This window comes from Eriocheir sinensis, chromosome 3 (genome assembly GCF_024679095.1).
Source record: "Eriocheir sinensis breed Jianghai 21 chromosome 3, ASM2467909v1, whole genome shotgun sequence".
NCBI classification, from domain to species: Eukaryota; Metazoa; Arthropoda; class Malacostraca; order Decapoda; family Varunidae; genus Eriocheir; species Eriocheir sinensis.
In genome coordinates, this window is record NC_066511.1 from 6,149,212 (window position 1) to 6,164,115 (window position 14,904).

Sequence of the window (14,904 nt, forward strand, 5' to 3'; positions counted from 1 at the left end):
CGGACCGAAACATGTTTGATTAAATAAATGATAGTTGTTGTTTAAGGGTAAGGCATTATGGTTTGGTTTACGTCGAAAAACAAACTACGTCACAGCATTTGGAACCAATTAAAAATGTAGGGCAGGGTATAACATTATAGAGACAGTTTGGAGCTTCAAGGAAGCCAAACACCTCTTGTTGGTGAACGGCACTCCCTCGGTCTTGCCAGAGTTGCAGTTAAGCATTGACAGATGAGCATTACGTAACTTATGTGGGAAGTCATCTCCGGGACAGTGGATGAAGCAATACAAATAAAGCCTCTTGCAGAAATAATGAGGCAAAGAAACATAATAAAAATTACTAAAGGTAGCGTGTGGCAACTTGACACATGTCTCTGCCCTCTGTTTCTGTGATCTTATGAGAATGTTGCTTCAAATAACACTAAATAATTAACATTGGTTTAGTTTCACTGTTTCTCATACTTTGTTTAGGCTTCTCAGAACACAATCATGAAGTCTAGCAAGTATTTAACATATAACAGGAAGCTGTGACAATTGTCTGGTGAGATCTGACTTTAGTCTGGGCAGTAACTGCACCTCCAACACAAGTGCGTAAAAATAAACCTCTCCGTTGTTAATATCTCACTGTCAGCTAGGCGGTGGCTGAGTGGTTAGCGTATGGGCTCCACATTCGCCGAGCTCTGGATGACGCGGGTTCAAATCCGCCCACTACCACCTGGGATTTTTCAGTCACTGCCGAGTGGCCTAAGACTACCCACATGCTGTCCTGAAGACCACTCATCAACCCGGACTCTAGAAGAAACCGTCCAAGTGAATCAAGAATGAGTTCCGGGAGGCAGCATGAGCCAAGATAAATGGCGCCACTATAAAAATTGCCCGCGCCTTGACGGGCTGGGGCCGACCACCAGGCCCCTGAAGAAAGCCTACTGGCACCATAGGCTAACATGTGGGAAAAAAAATGGACAGATTTCCTTATTTGACACAAGTTCTTCCTATTTTCTTGTTGGAAAACACTAAATATAACATATTTCATGTAAATCTGCAAGACATTGCAAGTCATACAGTACCCCTGGCCCTCACTTAGCTTACATACTGAGTAACAGCAGCCAGACGACATTGTAACACTTTGTGGATAGGCCCACAACCTTATATACATGTAAACATGGCTTATGTGTATGTAAGTGCTTTATGGATCCTAGCCCGAGCCCAGAGATATGCACCAAATTCAAAATGATACCACCATGCTGACCATATGCAATTTTTTAAACTTTTTTTTATCACGTATGCACCTAATATAGATTAATGGAATGAAACAGTACTGTTAACATGCAAAATAAGCTTAAAATGTCATTGCCAATTTTCATACATGACAAAAAAAGTAGCGTTACAACTATTGGTACTTGAATTGCAACTCAGTACTGTAGCTCTGTACTTTTTTTTATTATAACGCCGTTAGGCTTTTTTGGCAGGGCCTAATGGCCGACCCCAGTCCATTGTGGAGCAAACAAGTACAGTAAAACCCCGATTATCCAAAATGGAAGGGGGGAAGCCTCTTTCGGATAAGCCGATTTTTCGGATAATCCGGATTTATGGCCACCATTTTGATTTTGAAACCAAACAAACACACGCTACGCTAAACAAAGTAGTACGCTTAAAACATGTGATGTAAATGTTTTATTGTATGTTTGTCTGTGTGTCTCCTTGTCTGGACCAGTGTATGTTGATACTTGTGAGCGTTGCAGATCTGAATTGTGAATGTTGCAGAGTGCGATTGTGGATGGTTGTGCAAGCTTGCAAGTGTGACCTTGATGCATCGTGCAGGTGGAGACACAGTATGATGACTCATATTATCGCGCAACTCGTATGTTGGAAGGGGAATGTGGCATGGAGTGGAGAGGGGAGTCGTGTTTGTGTCGTTGTCTTGAGAGTACGGTGTGAGAGTAGTCGTGCAGTAGTTTGTTCGTTCGCCGCACCTACTAGTCGGCCGGCCAAGTCCAGGAAATATGCCAAAAAAAAATTCTGATGGCATTTTTTGTTAAAAGTGGGCAACTATGCCAGAAGTCATGAGTATAGTCTAAAGATCCAGAATCACCCGGTTGCCAAAAAGACATTTGACCTTTAAGGTCAAATTTGGAGGTCAAAAGGTCAATTGAGGTCAAATTTTATGTTTTTTCTACTTTGTGCTATACTTTCAATAAAATCATGTTTGGTGTAAATAGTGCAGGATTAAAAGATATACAAGTTTTTTAAATTCAAATTGTATTGGTAAATGCGATAAAAATTCGGTTTTTAAATGCAAGATTCTCCATAACGCTTGCGTATTGGCAAGAGGTTAAGATTTTGTCATTAACTTGATGTTTTTCTTACGAACCGGGAAGACTTATCCTTGGCTCAGCTGACAACATAGATGTGAACGAGTACACAATACATGGTAAAGGTACATTCCACTGCACACAGTGGAATACATGGCAACGTGGACCACGTTCTCTGAGGCCTCAGGTGAAGCAAGTGCATGGAAGGCAGAAAGCTTTGAAACAAGAGACAGTTGAGAAGTTACACGCTGTTGATCCACCCAAACTACCTATTGGAAGCAGAGTGGAACCAAGATTGCAAGATTCATCCAATATTGACCCAAGTGGCTGGTTCAGAAGCAGCCAGCGTTGGATAGCGGCAAGATGCCTTGATCACACCTGGATATTATCAAGGATGGACATCATGTTCCTCCTTGGGCAGGTTTCAACGAGAGTATCAGTACAGTTGATCCACCGGTGACGACAGTGGGGATGGCACCGATTCTCAATGCAACTGCGGATGATTATGGGACGATCACAACGATCATCAATCGATTTGTCCAGGTCAACAGCTACCTTGGTCAGAACCATACGATCACTTTTTTTGACCAGCCACTCTATGCAAAAGCGAAGGAAGTTGTATGGGCCTCTGAAGAATATGATCAAGTCATCGTCTTACTTGGTGGGCTTCATATCACCTTCAACTTCCTCCGAGCAATAGGTCAGCACATGGAAAGTGCAGGACTGGATGACGTTTGGGTTGAATCGGGACTGTTCGGACAAAATGCCGTTAAGTCTATCATGGATGGGAAGCACTACTACAGGGCTGTTCAGGGACATATCTGGGCCTATGAAGCACTCAGTCGTATCAGGTTCGAGGCCTACTTAGTCTGGCTACATCAACAGAGTCCAGAACAGCATGACGGAATTGCTGTGCGTAGATCAGCAATCTCAGAGTTGTTCAAGCAGCATGGCGCAAGAAGCCATGATGAAAGCCTGATGAGTGCTGTGACTGATTTGAGTGAGCTCCTTGCTAGTCCAGACAACGTGGAGAAAGCAAAAGAGTTCCACAGTATGCTGAAGAAGAATCCCAACAATGCCTTTTGGCTTCAGTATCTTGAGTTGGTGGAGATACTCTTCTACTTCATCCGGCCAATCGAGATGGGGATTGGTTGCTCCATCTTGATTCTTTCGAAGCAATGCTTCCATGGCTGACCATCTACGACCATCTCAATTCACGCTGGGGTCCTGTCTACCTTGCAGAAATGAAGGGCTGCCGAAAACTGCACCGGACGTATACGAAGAGTTCTTAGCTGGGAATTTCGTCGTGAAACGCCACAGTGGAAGGTTCAACCAAGTTCCAGTGGACCAGGCAACCGAATGGATGAATAAGGTCTGTAAATTATCAAACGGGATTATTGGAATCACCCAGAATGATACAGCGAGAGACAGATTTTGCGACCTGGTCTGAGAGGTGCCAAATTTCAGAAGACACCATGCAGCTATTTGGACTTTGCAAGGATGACGCCGAGGTCGATTTTACAACAAGGAAACGGTCTTCCATTTAAAAGGATACAGGACTGGGATGTTGTAGAATCTTGAAACCCAGTTTCCGGTTTAAGGTGTTCACAGAAATTGACCAAGATGCCACATCCGGCGACGTAAAGCTGAGCTCACTGACAACCAACGACCTAGCCACTGATGGAATAACTACAGATCTCCTGACTGCTGAAGAGAAAGGAGTCGAGTTGGTGAAGCAGAATGTAAAGGAAAGACTAGTTGAAAGGAGTGTGCCTTTTTTTGAAAAGCAAAAACGCCAGAAGTCAAAGACATTCGCAACACTGTACGAAACTCCTGTACATGACAAAAAACCGAAGACCACCAAGACGATTAAAGCAGACAGGCAACTGATGCAGAGACTCTTCAATGCGGCGCAAGCTGGTCGTGCAGTTGACCTCCACAAGGTGCTGGAGCATGAATTGTCAGCTGTACCACTTAGTCTGGCGAACAGAGCGAAAAAGATGAACACCAACATAAAGTCTGCAATGCTTCCCTTGCTGACGAAAGATCTTGGGGTAGACAAAGTCAAGGGAGCACCAGAGACCGAAGGAAAAACTTGCATCATCATCGATGGGCATGCATTGATTCAGTCCTCGGAATACCGCACAAATGTAAGACATTTGGTGACTATGCGCAGAGCTTCATCAAGACTGTCACAAAACAGTTCACTGACAGAGTTTCTCGGATTGATGTGGTCTTTGACCAATACAGGCCACTCTCAATTAAATCGGAAAGAAGGAGTCAAAGAGTTGGTCGAAAGAGGCCAATCCGTAAGGTTATTGACAGGGATGATCTTCCACTCCCCCAGACCTGGAAGAACTTCATTGCATTAGATGAGAACAAGGAAGACCTTGCGATATTCCTGAGCGGCAAACTTTCAGCATTTAGAGAGGCAGGCAAGGAGGTTGTCATTGGCGGAAGCATTCTAACGGATTCTCCTCTACACGTGGATTGATTCCCAGGCTAAAGGCAAACCACGAGGAGGCAGACACGAGGATAATCTTGCACATGCTAGAAGCATTTGATTGCAGTATGAGAGCATCCTAGTGAAGTGCCGCGACACCGGCGCCCTGCTACTTCTTGTTCACTTCACGAGGGAAGAGAAGGCAAGGTGTGGATGGTTAGTGGAACATCGAAGGAGCAGGAATGCTACCCAGTGCATCTTATAAACAGAAGCCTACATGAGGAAGTAGTGGATAACGTGCTGGGCTTCCATGCTTTAACAGGTTGCGACACTGTCTCCTCATTTGCTGGACATGGAAAGAAGTCTTGCTGGACTGTGTTTTTACAACACCCAGAACTGTTACACGGTGTTGGTCGAGATGCGCCCCTAGGTGATGTTGAAAAGTTTCTGTGCTACCTGTACAAAGCACCATGTCCATCTGGAGGCATTGACAAGGCAAGGTATGACTTATTTCAGAAAGGAAAAAGGCTATTGAAATGCTGCCACCCACACGCGATTGGAATTGCATCTCACGAGCAAATCATCAGGCAAAGGTGTGGCTGCAGTCGGACAAGGTAGATGTGGTGACTGAAAACCCTGAGGAGACTGGTGGATGGAATGTAGTGGATGGACACTTGGAAGTTGTGTGGCTGAGAAAGCCTTCCGTTCCAAGTAGTTGCATGGAGTTGATTACGTGCGGGTGCAAAACGAAATGCCGAACACACGCTTGCGTTTGCAACAAGACAAGACAGCTGTGTATTCCTGCTTGCGGTTGTGACACTGATGGGTGTCTGAATACTGCAGGTTTAGAACACGAACAGGACTAGAAAGTCTAAGATATGATTACAGGACATCTTTTTGATTACTTTATTGGAGAAGCAGAGACATTGTTGGGAACAAAGCGGATTCATGCAATTCGCAGAGTCTTCTTTTGTATCTTGAAGCATAACGGAGTTATATGCGCATTAAGTCAGATAATCTATCACATTTACCAGTACCTTTTGATTTTAAAACATAAATATCTCACTTAATATTCATAACTTTGCACCAAATTATACATTGTATGAATGTATAGCACAATAAAAAAATTGACCTCAATTGACCTTTTGACCTCAAAATTTGACCTTCAAGGTCAAATGCCATTTTGGCAACCGGGTGATTCTGGATCCCTAGACCATACTGATAACTTCTAGGGTGGTTGCCCACTTTTAACAAAAAATGCCATCAAAAGTCACTTTTGAGGGTCTTGGCCGGCCGACTATACATCCTTGCTGGGGCGAAGGTGCGGACGTGGTGTTGTTGAGAGTTTGTTTAATGTTTTTTGTCTAATACATTGATCTATTCGTTACAAGCTATTTCGGCAATACGTATTAGAAAGCATATTCATTTTAACTGTTCTTATCAATTTTAAATGTGTTAATATAGTACATATGTAGTTACTTTTATTTATTTTTTATGTTTTATAACGTTTTAGTATAGAAAAAAAATAAAATTTTAATTGCATTATCCAGATCAATTTCGGATAATTCGGTTTTTCGGATAATCCGCTTTCGGATAATCGGGGTTTTACTGTATTTATAGTGGCGCCATATTGCTTGGCTCATGCAGCCCCCTGGAGCTCATCATTGATCCTCTCTTTTTAGAAAGATAATCTAAAGTCCAGGTTGATAGGTGGTCTTCTGGACAGCATGTAGGACACTCAGCGGTGACTGAGAAATCCCAGATTATGGCACCGGGCAGGGTGCGACCCCGCGTCGTTCTGGACGCGGCGCCTTCATGCTTTCCACTCAGCCACCGCCTACCCATTGCCCACCTATGAAACTATTTCAATGTCAGGCATACAATGCTTTAGTTAACAACTGTATTACAATCAATGCCCAATTAAACACACGAAGAAAAAAAAAATATATATATATATATATATATATATATATATATATATATATATATATATATATATATATATATATATATATATATATATATATATACAGTCAAGTCGCGTATGATGCGGATTCGTAAGGCGCGGTTTCCTATGATGCAGTATGGTTTCAGAACCGTATTTTTAGATCACGCGGGTAAAACCATCTATGACGTGGTTCGTGGTCTCCCCTGCCCGGACCGCCCAGGGTGCTCTCAAAAGCGTGACGCCGCAGCCCAAGTTGCCAACTTGGACCGCCCACTGCAGTTTGGTTTGGAGGTGGAGCGACTCCGTGCTGTGATAACATCATCAGCAAATATGGCAGCCCAAACAAACACATATAAGTGCTTCCATTGCGTTTCACATCTCTGTAGCACCATAACCACTGCAGCTTCCTTCTCATTTTCTGTTGCAAGGAGCTCGTCGCCCAGAACAGCTTGTGATGCATGTTTAAACGTCATCAGAAATATCAGCGGACGCCATTTTGCTGCCACCAGAATAGCTAGTAAACGTCATCACTCACTGGCAGCAAATGGCATCCACTGATCTTCCTAACAACGTTTACTAGCTGTTCTGGCAGCAAAATGGTGTCCGCTGATATTCCTGATGACGTTTAAAAATGCATCACAAGCTGTTCTGGGCGACGAGCTCCTTGCAACAGAGGATGAAAAGGAGGCTGCGGCGTCACGCGTTTGAGAGGACCTGGGGCGGTCCGGGCAGCCCGAGTCGCTCTCTCAAACGCTGGCAGCTGCACCCGCACGCATGGCGCCTCATCTTGCCTCATCTCTGCAGACTCATCTCGAACTGAACAACATCAAAAGGCAGATAATGCCTACCGGTGCACTCAGGCTAGAACGAACGAAGAAAAAAAAAATGGGTGTGAGTTTGGCAAAAAGGCAAGGGCCAGAACCAAATTGTATTTTTTCTATAGGTTTAGTTATTCCTATGACGCAGTTTCCTATGGCGCGGCCGTTGCTCAGAACCAATTAACCGCGCCATACGCGACTCAAATATATATATATATATATATATATATATATATATATATATATATATATATATATATATATATATATATATATATATATATATATATATATACACACACACACATTATTTGACCTTTGATTGAGTAATTTTAAGCCACTTGGCTTATATACTGGCTAAAATACCCCTGGGGTGCGTTTGAGAGAGCGACTTGGGCCGCCCGGACCGCAGCCGCAGCCCGAGTTGCCAACTCGGACCGCCCACTGCAGCCCGGTTTGGAGGTAGAGCACCTCCGTGCTGTGATGACGTCATCAGCAAATATGGCGGCCCAAACACATATAGGTGCTTCCATTGCATTTCACTTCTCTGTGCCACCATAACCACTGCAGCTTCCTTTTCATCTTCTGTTGCAAGGAGCTCGTCGGCCAGAACAGCTTGTGATGCATGTTTAAACATCGTCAGGAGGATCAGCAGACGCCATTTTGCTGCCAGAACAGCTATTAAATTCCTCAGAAGATCAGCGGATGCCATTTTGCTGCCAGTGAGACACCGTTACCATAGCTACGACGAGGAACTGAGAGGCGCACAAAAGCGTTTGATAGAGAAGACCAGGTTGCTGAGCGCCCGGGGCGGCCTGAGTTGCTCTCTCAAACACACCCCTGATAGCTCTTACATCGTCTGAGTCATTTGAGGAGTTGTCCAATGACGTCACCGCGTGGAGACGCTGTCTATCTCCTCAATCTGAAGGTAGCCGGCACCGTGAGTTGAACGTTTCTCTGGAATACCAACACTGCATTTTGACCTCTACTATGGCACCCACGCATCCTTCCACCTCCTCACAGGAGGTGGAAGGACGGGGTGAGGAGGGAGGAGGGAGAGCGGGGCACCGTTGCCAGATTATCGTACTCAGAGCATTGTATTTACCGGTTTCTGACGCCTATCTATTGCCAAGAAACATCAGAATCTAACTCTTTTAACGATAACTATAAATTAGTTTCGTTATTGGAGCCTAGAAGACAGTTTGGGGGTAGGAAGTCGGGAAATATAAGCAGCTGAGTACAACAATATGGGAACATTGAAGCGGGGTGAGGCTTCGGCAGACGACAACGACCAGTGCAAAGTGATGGTGAGTGTGAGGACGTGATTTTGTTGTGTCAGTGACTTACAAATGTAATGTAGCAATTCTTTCTTTAAAAAACTTTAACTTAAACACCAATAGCATGGGTAGTCAAAGGAAGAGGAAGGAGGCGGAGTGGCGGAGGTGAAGGGAGCGGCTGGTGACGGGAGAGTGAGGTGAGGGACGGTGGCCGACGCAGGTGAAGAACAAATTTAAATAAAATGAGAACGTATGTTTTTGTTGTTTCCATGACCTACTTTTTTTTTTTTTAAGGTTAGAGTAACAAAATCCCCAAAATAGGCAGACTTTCCCAGTGTCCAGGAACGTATCCCCCGCTGTTACCACTGTTTCCTCTGGGGAAATTATGTTTAAATAACACGATTTTAAATAACGCGACATCTCCAGGAACATAGCCCTCGCGTTAATCGTAAGGTGACTGCAATAAAGAAATATGATCTACAAACTTTATACCCATTACCCCTCTAACTATGTCACTGTCTGCACCATGTTTGTTTACGTCTTAAAGTAGTACTCTCGCATCTCTGAGAAGGACCAGTTCTGGTAGGTCCAAGCAAATATTAAGGGCCCCCCCAACGGATTTGACACGGTTTGGGAAAACTCTTATATCTAGTTAACTACCTTATTTTTTACATTGCAAATTGGCCTAATACTATGTTTTGATCTGATGGAACGTCTCCTGAAATAAGGAAAAAATATATTTCTTGGTTTGGCATATATGGCTATTTTTAGAAGTTTGAATAAAACTTGATATTTCTCTTGATTGTTAAATCATTGACTTTTCATATTTGCGTAGCTAAAAGTTAAGTATTTTTGCAAAGTTTCTGTGAGTCTGTTTTATTTAATTGATGTTTTAATTTTCCAAAAAAAAAAATGAATTTCAGTGATTCCGGAATGCGCGTTAAGGGTTTTAAATGTAAAATATTGGGATTAATAAGGATCTGAATACATATGAAACTTGAAAAACCTGATAGTGGGAAAAACTCTTCACCTGGCACTCGTAGTTTAAACTCATTTATTATATATATATTTTTTTTTTCTAATGCCTGCCCAAATTCGGGCGTGCATCTTATAAGCCATTAAATACGGTATATGATTGAATGCCAGATTAATGCTCTACCTAAAAATTCAATTTTTTATTGAAGATCAGAAGGAAAAGATGGTTAAAAAAAAAAAATGGCTGAAAATCTAATCTCTATTTTATCTGTGATTCCTGGCATAGGAATGTAGCATAATACCTTACCTATCTACTATGTCAAGCAAAATAATGTGAGCTCATTTTTTTTATAGACCACCTGATTTAATTCTACAGTGGAAAAAAATAATAAATTAATCATAACTCGGAAATCACTGATTTGGGGAATGACACCATTGAACATTGTATGTTTTGACCCGTCCACTGTGACTGAAAGGAATTTGGCTTACTCATAACTCGGAAATCACTGATTTGGGGAATGACACCACTGAACAATGTATGTTTTAACCCGTCGACTGCGATTGAAACGAATTTGGCTTTCACTGGTAGCCTGATAATATATACTCCCAGGTCTTTCTCTGGCTCTGTGGTGGATAGTGGAGTGCTTCCCATGTGGTATTGGTATGTCGGATATCCCCTCTCAAGGTGCAGGACTTTACATTTTTCTTCATTGAATTGTAGCAGCCACTTTTTGATCCATTCCTGTAGCTTAGTGAGGTCTTCTTGTAGGAAGTCCGCAGTCAATGGGTTAAACTTTATCATGTATAAGCATTCAGCTTGATTGGGTGAGAAATAATGGATATGAATTGGATATGAATCATTAAACAGGTGCCTTAAGAGGCACAGATTGAAAGTCTCCCCCATTGGTAATACACACCCTACCTGCATTGCTTTTAACAGTGAGATTGGACCTAATGAACTTGTGGGCCATAAGGAGGATAATATGTAAATTATGACTGTATCAGGCTATCATAAGATTATCTTTGGCATCAAGTTGTTTGCAGGTAACTTGTGTTTCCTACATGGTATTGTCTGATAATTGTTAGGGTTCTTTGAGGCCTTCGACAAGGTACCTCACCAGAGACTGTTAAATAAAGTCAGGGCTCATGGAATAGAAGGGAAGGTTTATGATTGGATTAGGGCGTGGATTAGCGACAGGAAACAGAGGGTTACCATTAACGGTAAAAAATCCGAATGGGGTAATGTTACCAGTGGGGTTCCTCAAGGTTCAGTGTTAGGCCCGTTTTTATTCATTATCTACATCAATGACATAGACAACAGGATAACCAGTGACATAGGTAAATTTGCGGATGACACCAAAATAGGATGCACTATTAGGACAGGGAAGGATGCTAGATCACTGCAGGAGGATCTCAACAAACTGTCAGCTTGGTCAGAGAAATGGTAGATGAATTTAAACATCACCAAGTGTAGCGTACTAAGTGTAGGAACACGCAACCCATTACACGGGTATACTTTAGACTCCACAGTGATAGGTAGAGCTGAGTGTGAAAGGGATTTGGGAGTGTTAGTGAACTCTGACCTAAAACTAAGGAAGCAATGTATTAGTGCAAGGAATAGGGCTAACAGGGTATTAGGCTTTATTAACAGGACGGTAACCAACAAAAGTGCAGAGGTCATCCTCAGACTCTATTTAGCATTAGTTAGGCCACACTTAGATTATGCTGTCCAGTTTTGGTGCCCACACTACAGAATGGACATTAGATTGCTAGAATCAGTTCAGAAGAGGATGACCAAGATGATTCAGGGACTGAGGAACCTCCCATATCAAGATAGGCTGAAACATCTCAACTTACATTCACTAGAGAGACGAAGAGTGCGGGGAGATCTGATTGAAGTATTCAAATGGGTCAAGGGTTACAACAAAGGCGATAGAAGTAAATTACTAAGAATTAGCCAGCAGGATAGAACATGCAATAATGGATTTAAATTAGAAAAATGTAGATTTAGGAGGGAAATAGGCAGGCAATGGTTTAGTAATAGGGTGGTGGGGGAATGGAATAGACTCAGCAATCACATAGTGAGTGCAGGGACGATAGCTTATTTTACGAGTAGACTGGATAGCTACATGGGCGAGGATGACAGGTGTAGTGGGGGGGAATCTGGAGCTGCTCTGTGTAGGCCATTCAGCCTCTTGCAGTCTCCCTATGTTCTTATGTGGGGCTAGGTCTTAAGACATATTCAATATTTTACATTTCAATATTTTACAAAGTACAGAACAAGGTGGAGCTAAATAACATAACAAACCAATAAGTTAAAGTACAATAATATATATGCCTCCTATTATCTGGAGATGTTCTTGCATGATTACCAGGGAAAGGCAATATAAATATTAAAAGTAATAAGTAAGGCCATTTCATGTGATAAGTGTAGCGGCTGGACAGTAGCTAGACGCATCAAGTGCTGTTATTTCCATTCAAATATTAAAAATTGGTGAACGGTAAGCTGAAGAGAAATTAGTATGTTCCAGTAGTTGTCTATCTGCCTTGCCTGGCTGGAAGGATGATGACACCAGAACTGATCTCTGGCATGACTGTTCATAACTCAAAAACTGTTGCTAAGGTTGTTCTATATTCTTATTCTGAATAAAAGCAATGACAGAAGTGAAGTGGATGACTGTGAATGCATTGGGCACTTTAATCATTAGAACACTGCTGCAGCAAAAAATAAATAAACAATTCATGCGTCTCCACCCCAGCACACATACATGGTTTGATCATGTTTTATTTATGTGTCGAAGAAAAAGAACACCAATAAACATTTAACCCAGTAGCAGCGCCGGCCAAATTTGTGGCTTTACCGTGTAGCAGTGACGGGCCAAATTTGTGCTATGATATAAACCCCCAAAAATAGATGATACATAATCTGGTCACAAATGCTTTGATATATATTATGAAATGGTCTGTGTGAGGGGTGATTTTTTTCTCATTTTTCTCGCTTGGAGGGACCATTAAGAAACATGATCCCTGCTGCTTCCGGGTTAATAGTACTTAGACAGCCATTGTCAACCAAGCACAGCAAATTATAAAACAACAGAAAAAAACTGAAGACTAGAGAGATAATACAGCTCTCCAAACAAAGCAGTAAAGGCAACAGAATATATTACTGAAAAAAGCCATGAGTGACAAAACTCACTGTTTAGGAATGAATATAGATGAGTTTTAAAAGACACAAACAGGCTTGACTCAACCCTACAAACATACAATTAGGTAATAGCAGGTAAACCTCAGGAAGGAAGGAAGGAACACACACACACACACACTACTGATGAGGCCCCACCACTCAAGGCACTGGCTGTCAAGGGTGTCCTGGGGGCGGGGGAGGCACAGGAGGACAAAACCTCATGGTGGCAGGCCCAGGCACAGCCAGGCCCAGGTGTGCCCCACCCCTGACCCCCTCCCCCCCTGCCCGCATGGCCCCCACGCCAGCATGCCAATACCCGGCCCGCCACGCAGGGCACCCCAGCCTGGCGGTGAGTGGTGGGGCACGGCCGCCCTGAGCCCTTACCGCCACAGGGCCAGGGGTCGCCATCTTGCCTAGGCCCCAAGACTCTGGTGACGCGGCCGCTCCTCCCTTCTCCGCCGCCTTCCTCCGCGCCCGGTGCAGTGACAGCGCCTGCAACACCCCCGCCGCCACCAGCGTCAGCTCCCGCGGGGCTTGGCAGTGGTGGCTCCCGGGGAGGGCCGTCATAAAGCGCCCCAATGAGGGAAAATGTCTCGGCCCTCTGTAAACACCCGCGCGGCCACGTGACCTCTGCCAGACGTATGATGGAAACGTGGGAATTGCTTTTATCCGTATTTTCTTACATGCTTTGTGTTTGCCACGTCGCATTCACTGCCAAATTTAAACAGGATATTTTTTCACCAAATAGGAGCGCCTGCCTCAATGTCCAGGAAATACGTATATCGTGGCAAGGAAAGTATGAAACGCTGTTTGGACTGATGACTTATAGGTGGCTAATGTCTGATGAATAATGTTTTCTCCAACTGTTTATATGTCACCTTCGACCTATGCTTATTCCTGAGAGTGATCGAATTTATGTAACAAAATGACGAAGTAATACTATGCAGTCAGGAACTTATCGTACCGGAACCACAACACTAATCATTGTCATCACTCATCAATAACAGTGTCATGAATTAAGATGTAATATTGATCAATTAAGCTCATCTAAGTGTTTTCCTGGCAGTGAAGCCCTTCTTAATGACATGTTTCCATTGGCAAACTTGAGGACTTCTTCTATTTGCAGTTCATCAACATAAATGTTGCAGAGGGGCAGTGAAACACCACATTCAATGTAAACAATGTTATTTAGCCTGTTTTCATCTTTCATCTCAACTGTCCAAGCCAAGGAAGCCAGAGTTCCTGTCTTGGCCAGAGCAATGATACATAACAGAAGTTACATGTGGAGGCTATTCTACTTTCTACACAACTGCTTAAAAAATCTTAATCAGCAACTCTAACTGATAACAACAGAACACAATTAACAATATAAGAGCCAGTCTGGGGAATGTGACACTGAGGGTACATGAAGTGGGTGGAACTAAAAAATTTATTCAGATATGTTAGGTTATATCTTGAGGGCCAAAAATAAGATATATAGAATATGTCAAAAAATAATGGAATAAGTAAGAGGTTTCTACTTGTGCACCCTTAATGTAGATGTGATCTTAACACATTTGAGCTACCTACTTCTTATTGGCACTCCTAAGGTAACAAATTAAGGAAAAATAAATGTCTTGTGTACCATGTTTATCTTCCCATATATGTAGCTACCTCCCAAACACTAGGAGCAAAGAAAAACCTCCATTGGCTTCACATAAACACAATGAAATGTAATCCATCATTTGGCAGTGTGTGTAAGGATGCAATGAGCCATAAACTGTTAGCTAGACATGAATATAATTATTACATGTTTCTCATATGATTCATACTCTTAAAATTATGAAGGTGCTGCTGGTTCTAATTTTTAAACACATTTGTTTTCCAATTTTACTATATTCATGTCAACCTGGCTATCTCATATGTACAGTATATATATATATATATATATATATATATATATATATA

At 42.6% G+C, this 14,904-nt stretch overlaps 1 protein-coding gene across 1 annotated transcript in view; it reads right to left on the minus strand.

Moving 5' to 3' along the window:
- Positions 1-13,613, minus strand: part of LOC127003933 (uncharacterized) — a 34,594-nt gene extending 20,981 nt beyond the window's left edge. The window contains exon 1 of the mRNA XM_050871035.1: positions 13,342-13,613. The gene's annotated coding sequence lies outside the window, so the exon portion shown is untranslated. The remainder of the gene's footprint in view (positions 1-13,341) is intronic.
- Between the last annotated feature and the right edge of the window lie 1,291 nt (positions 13,614-14,904).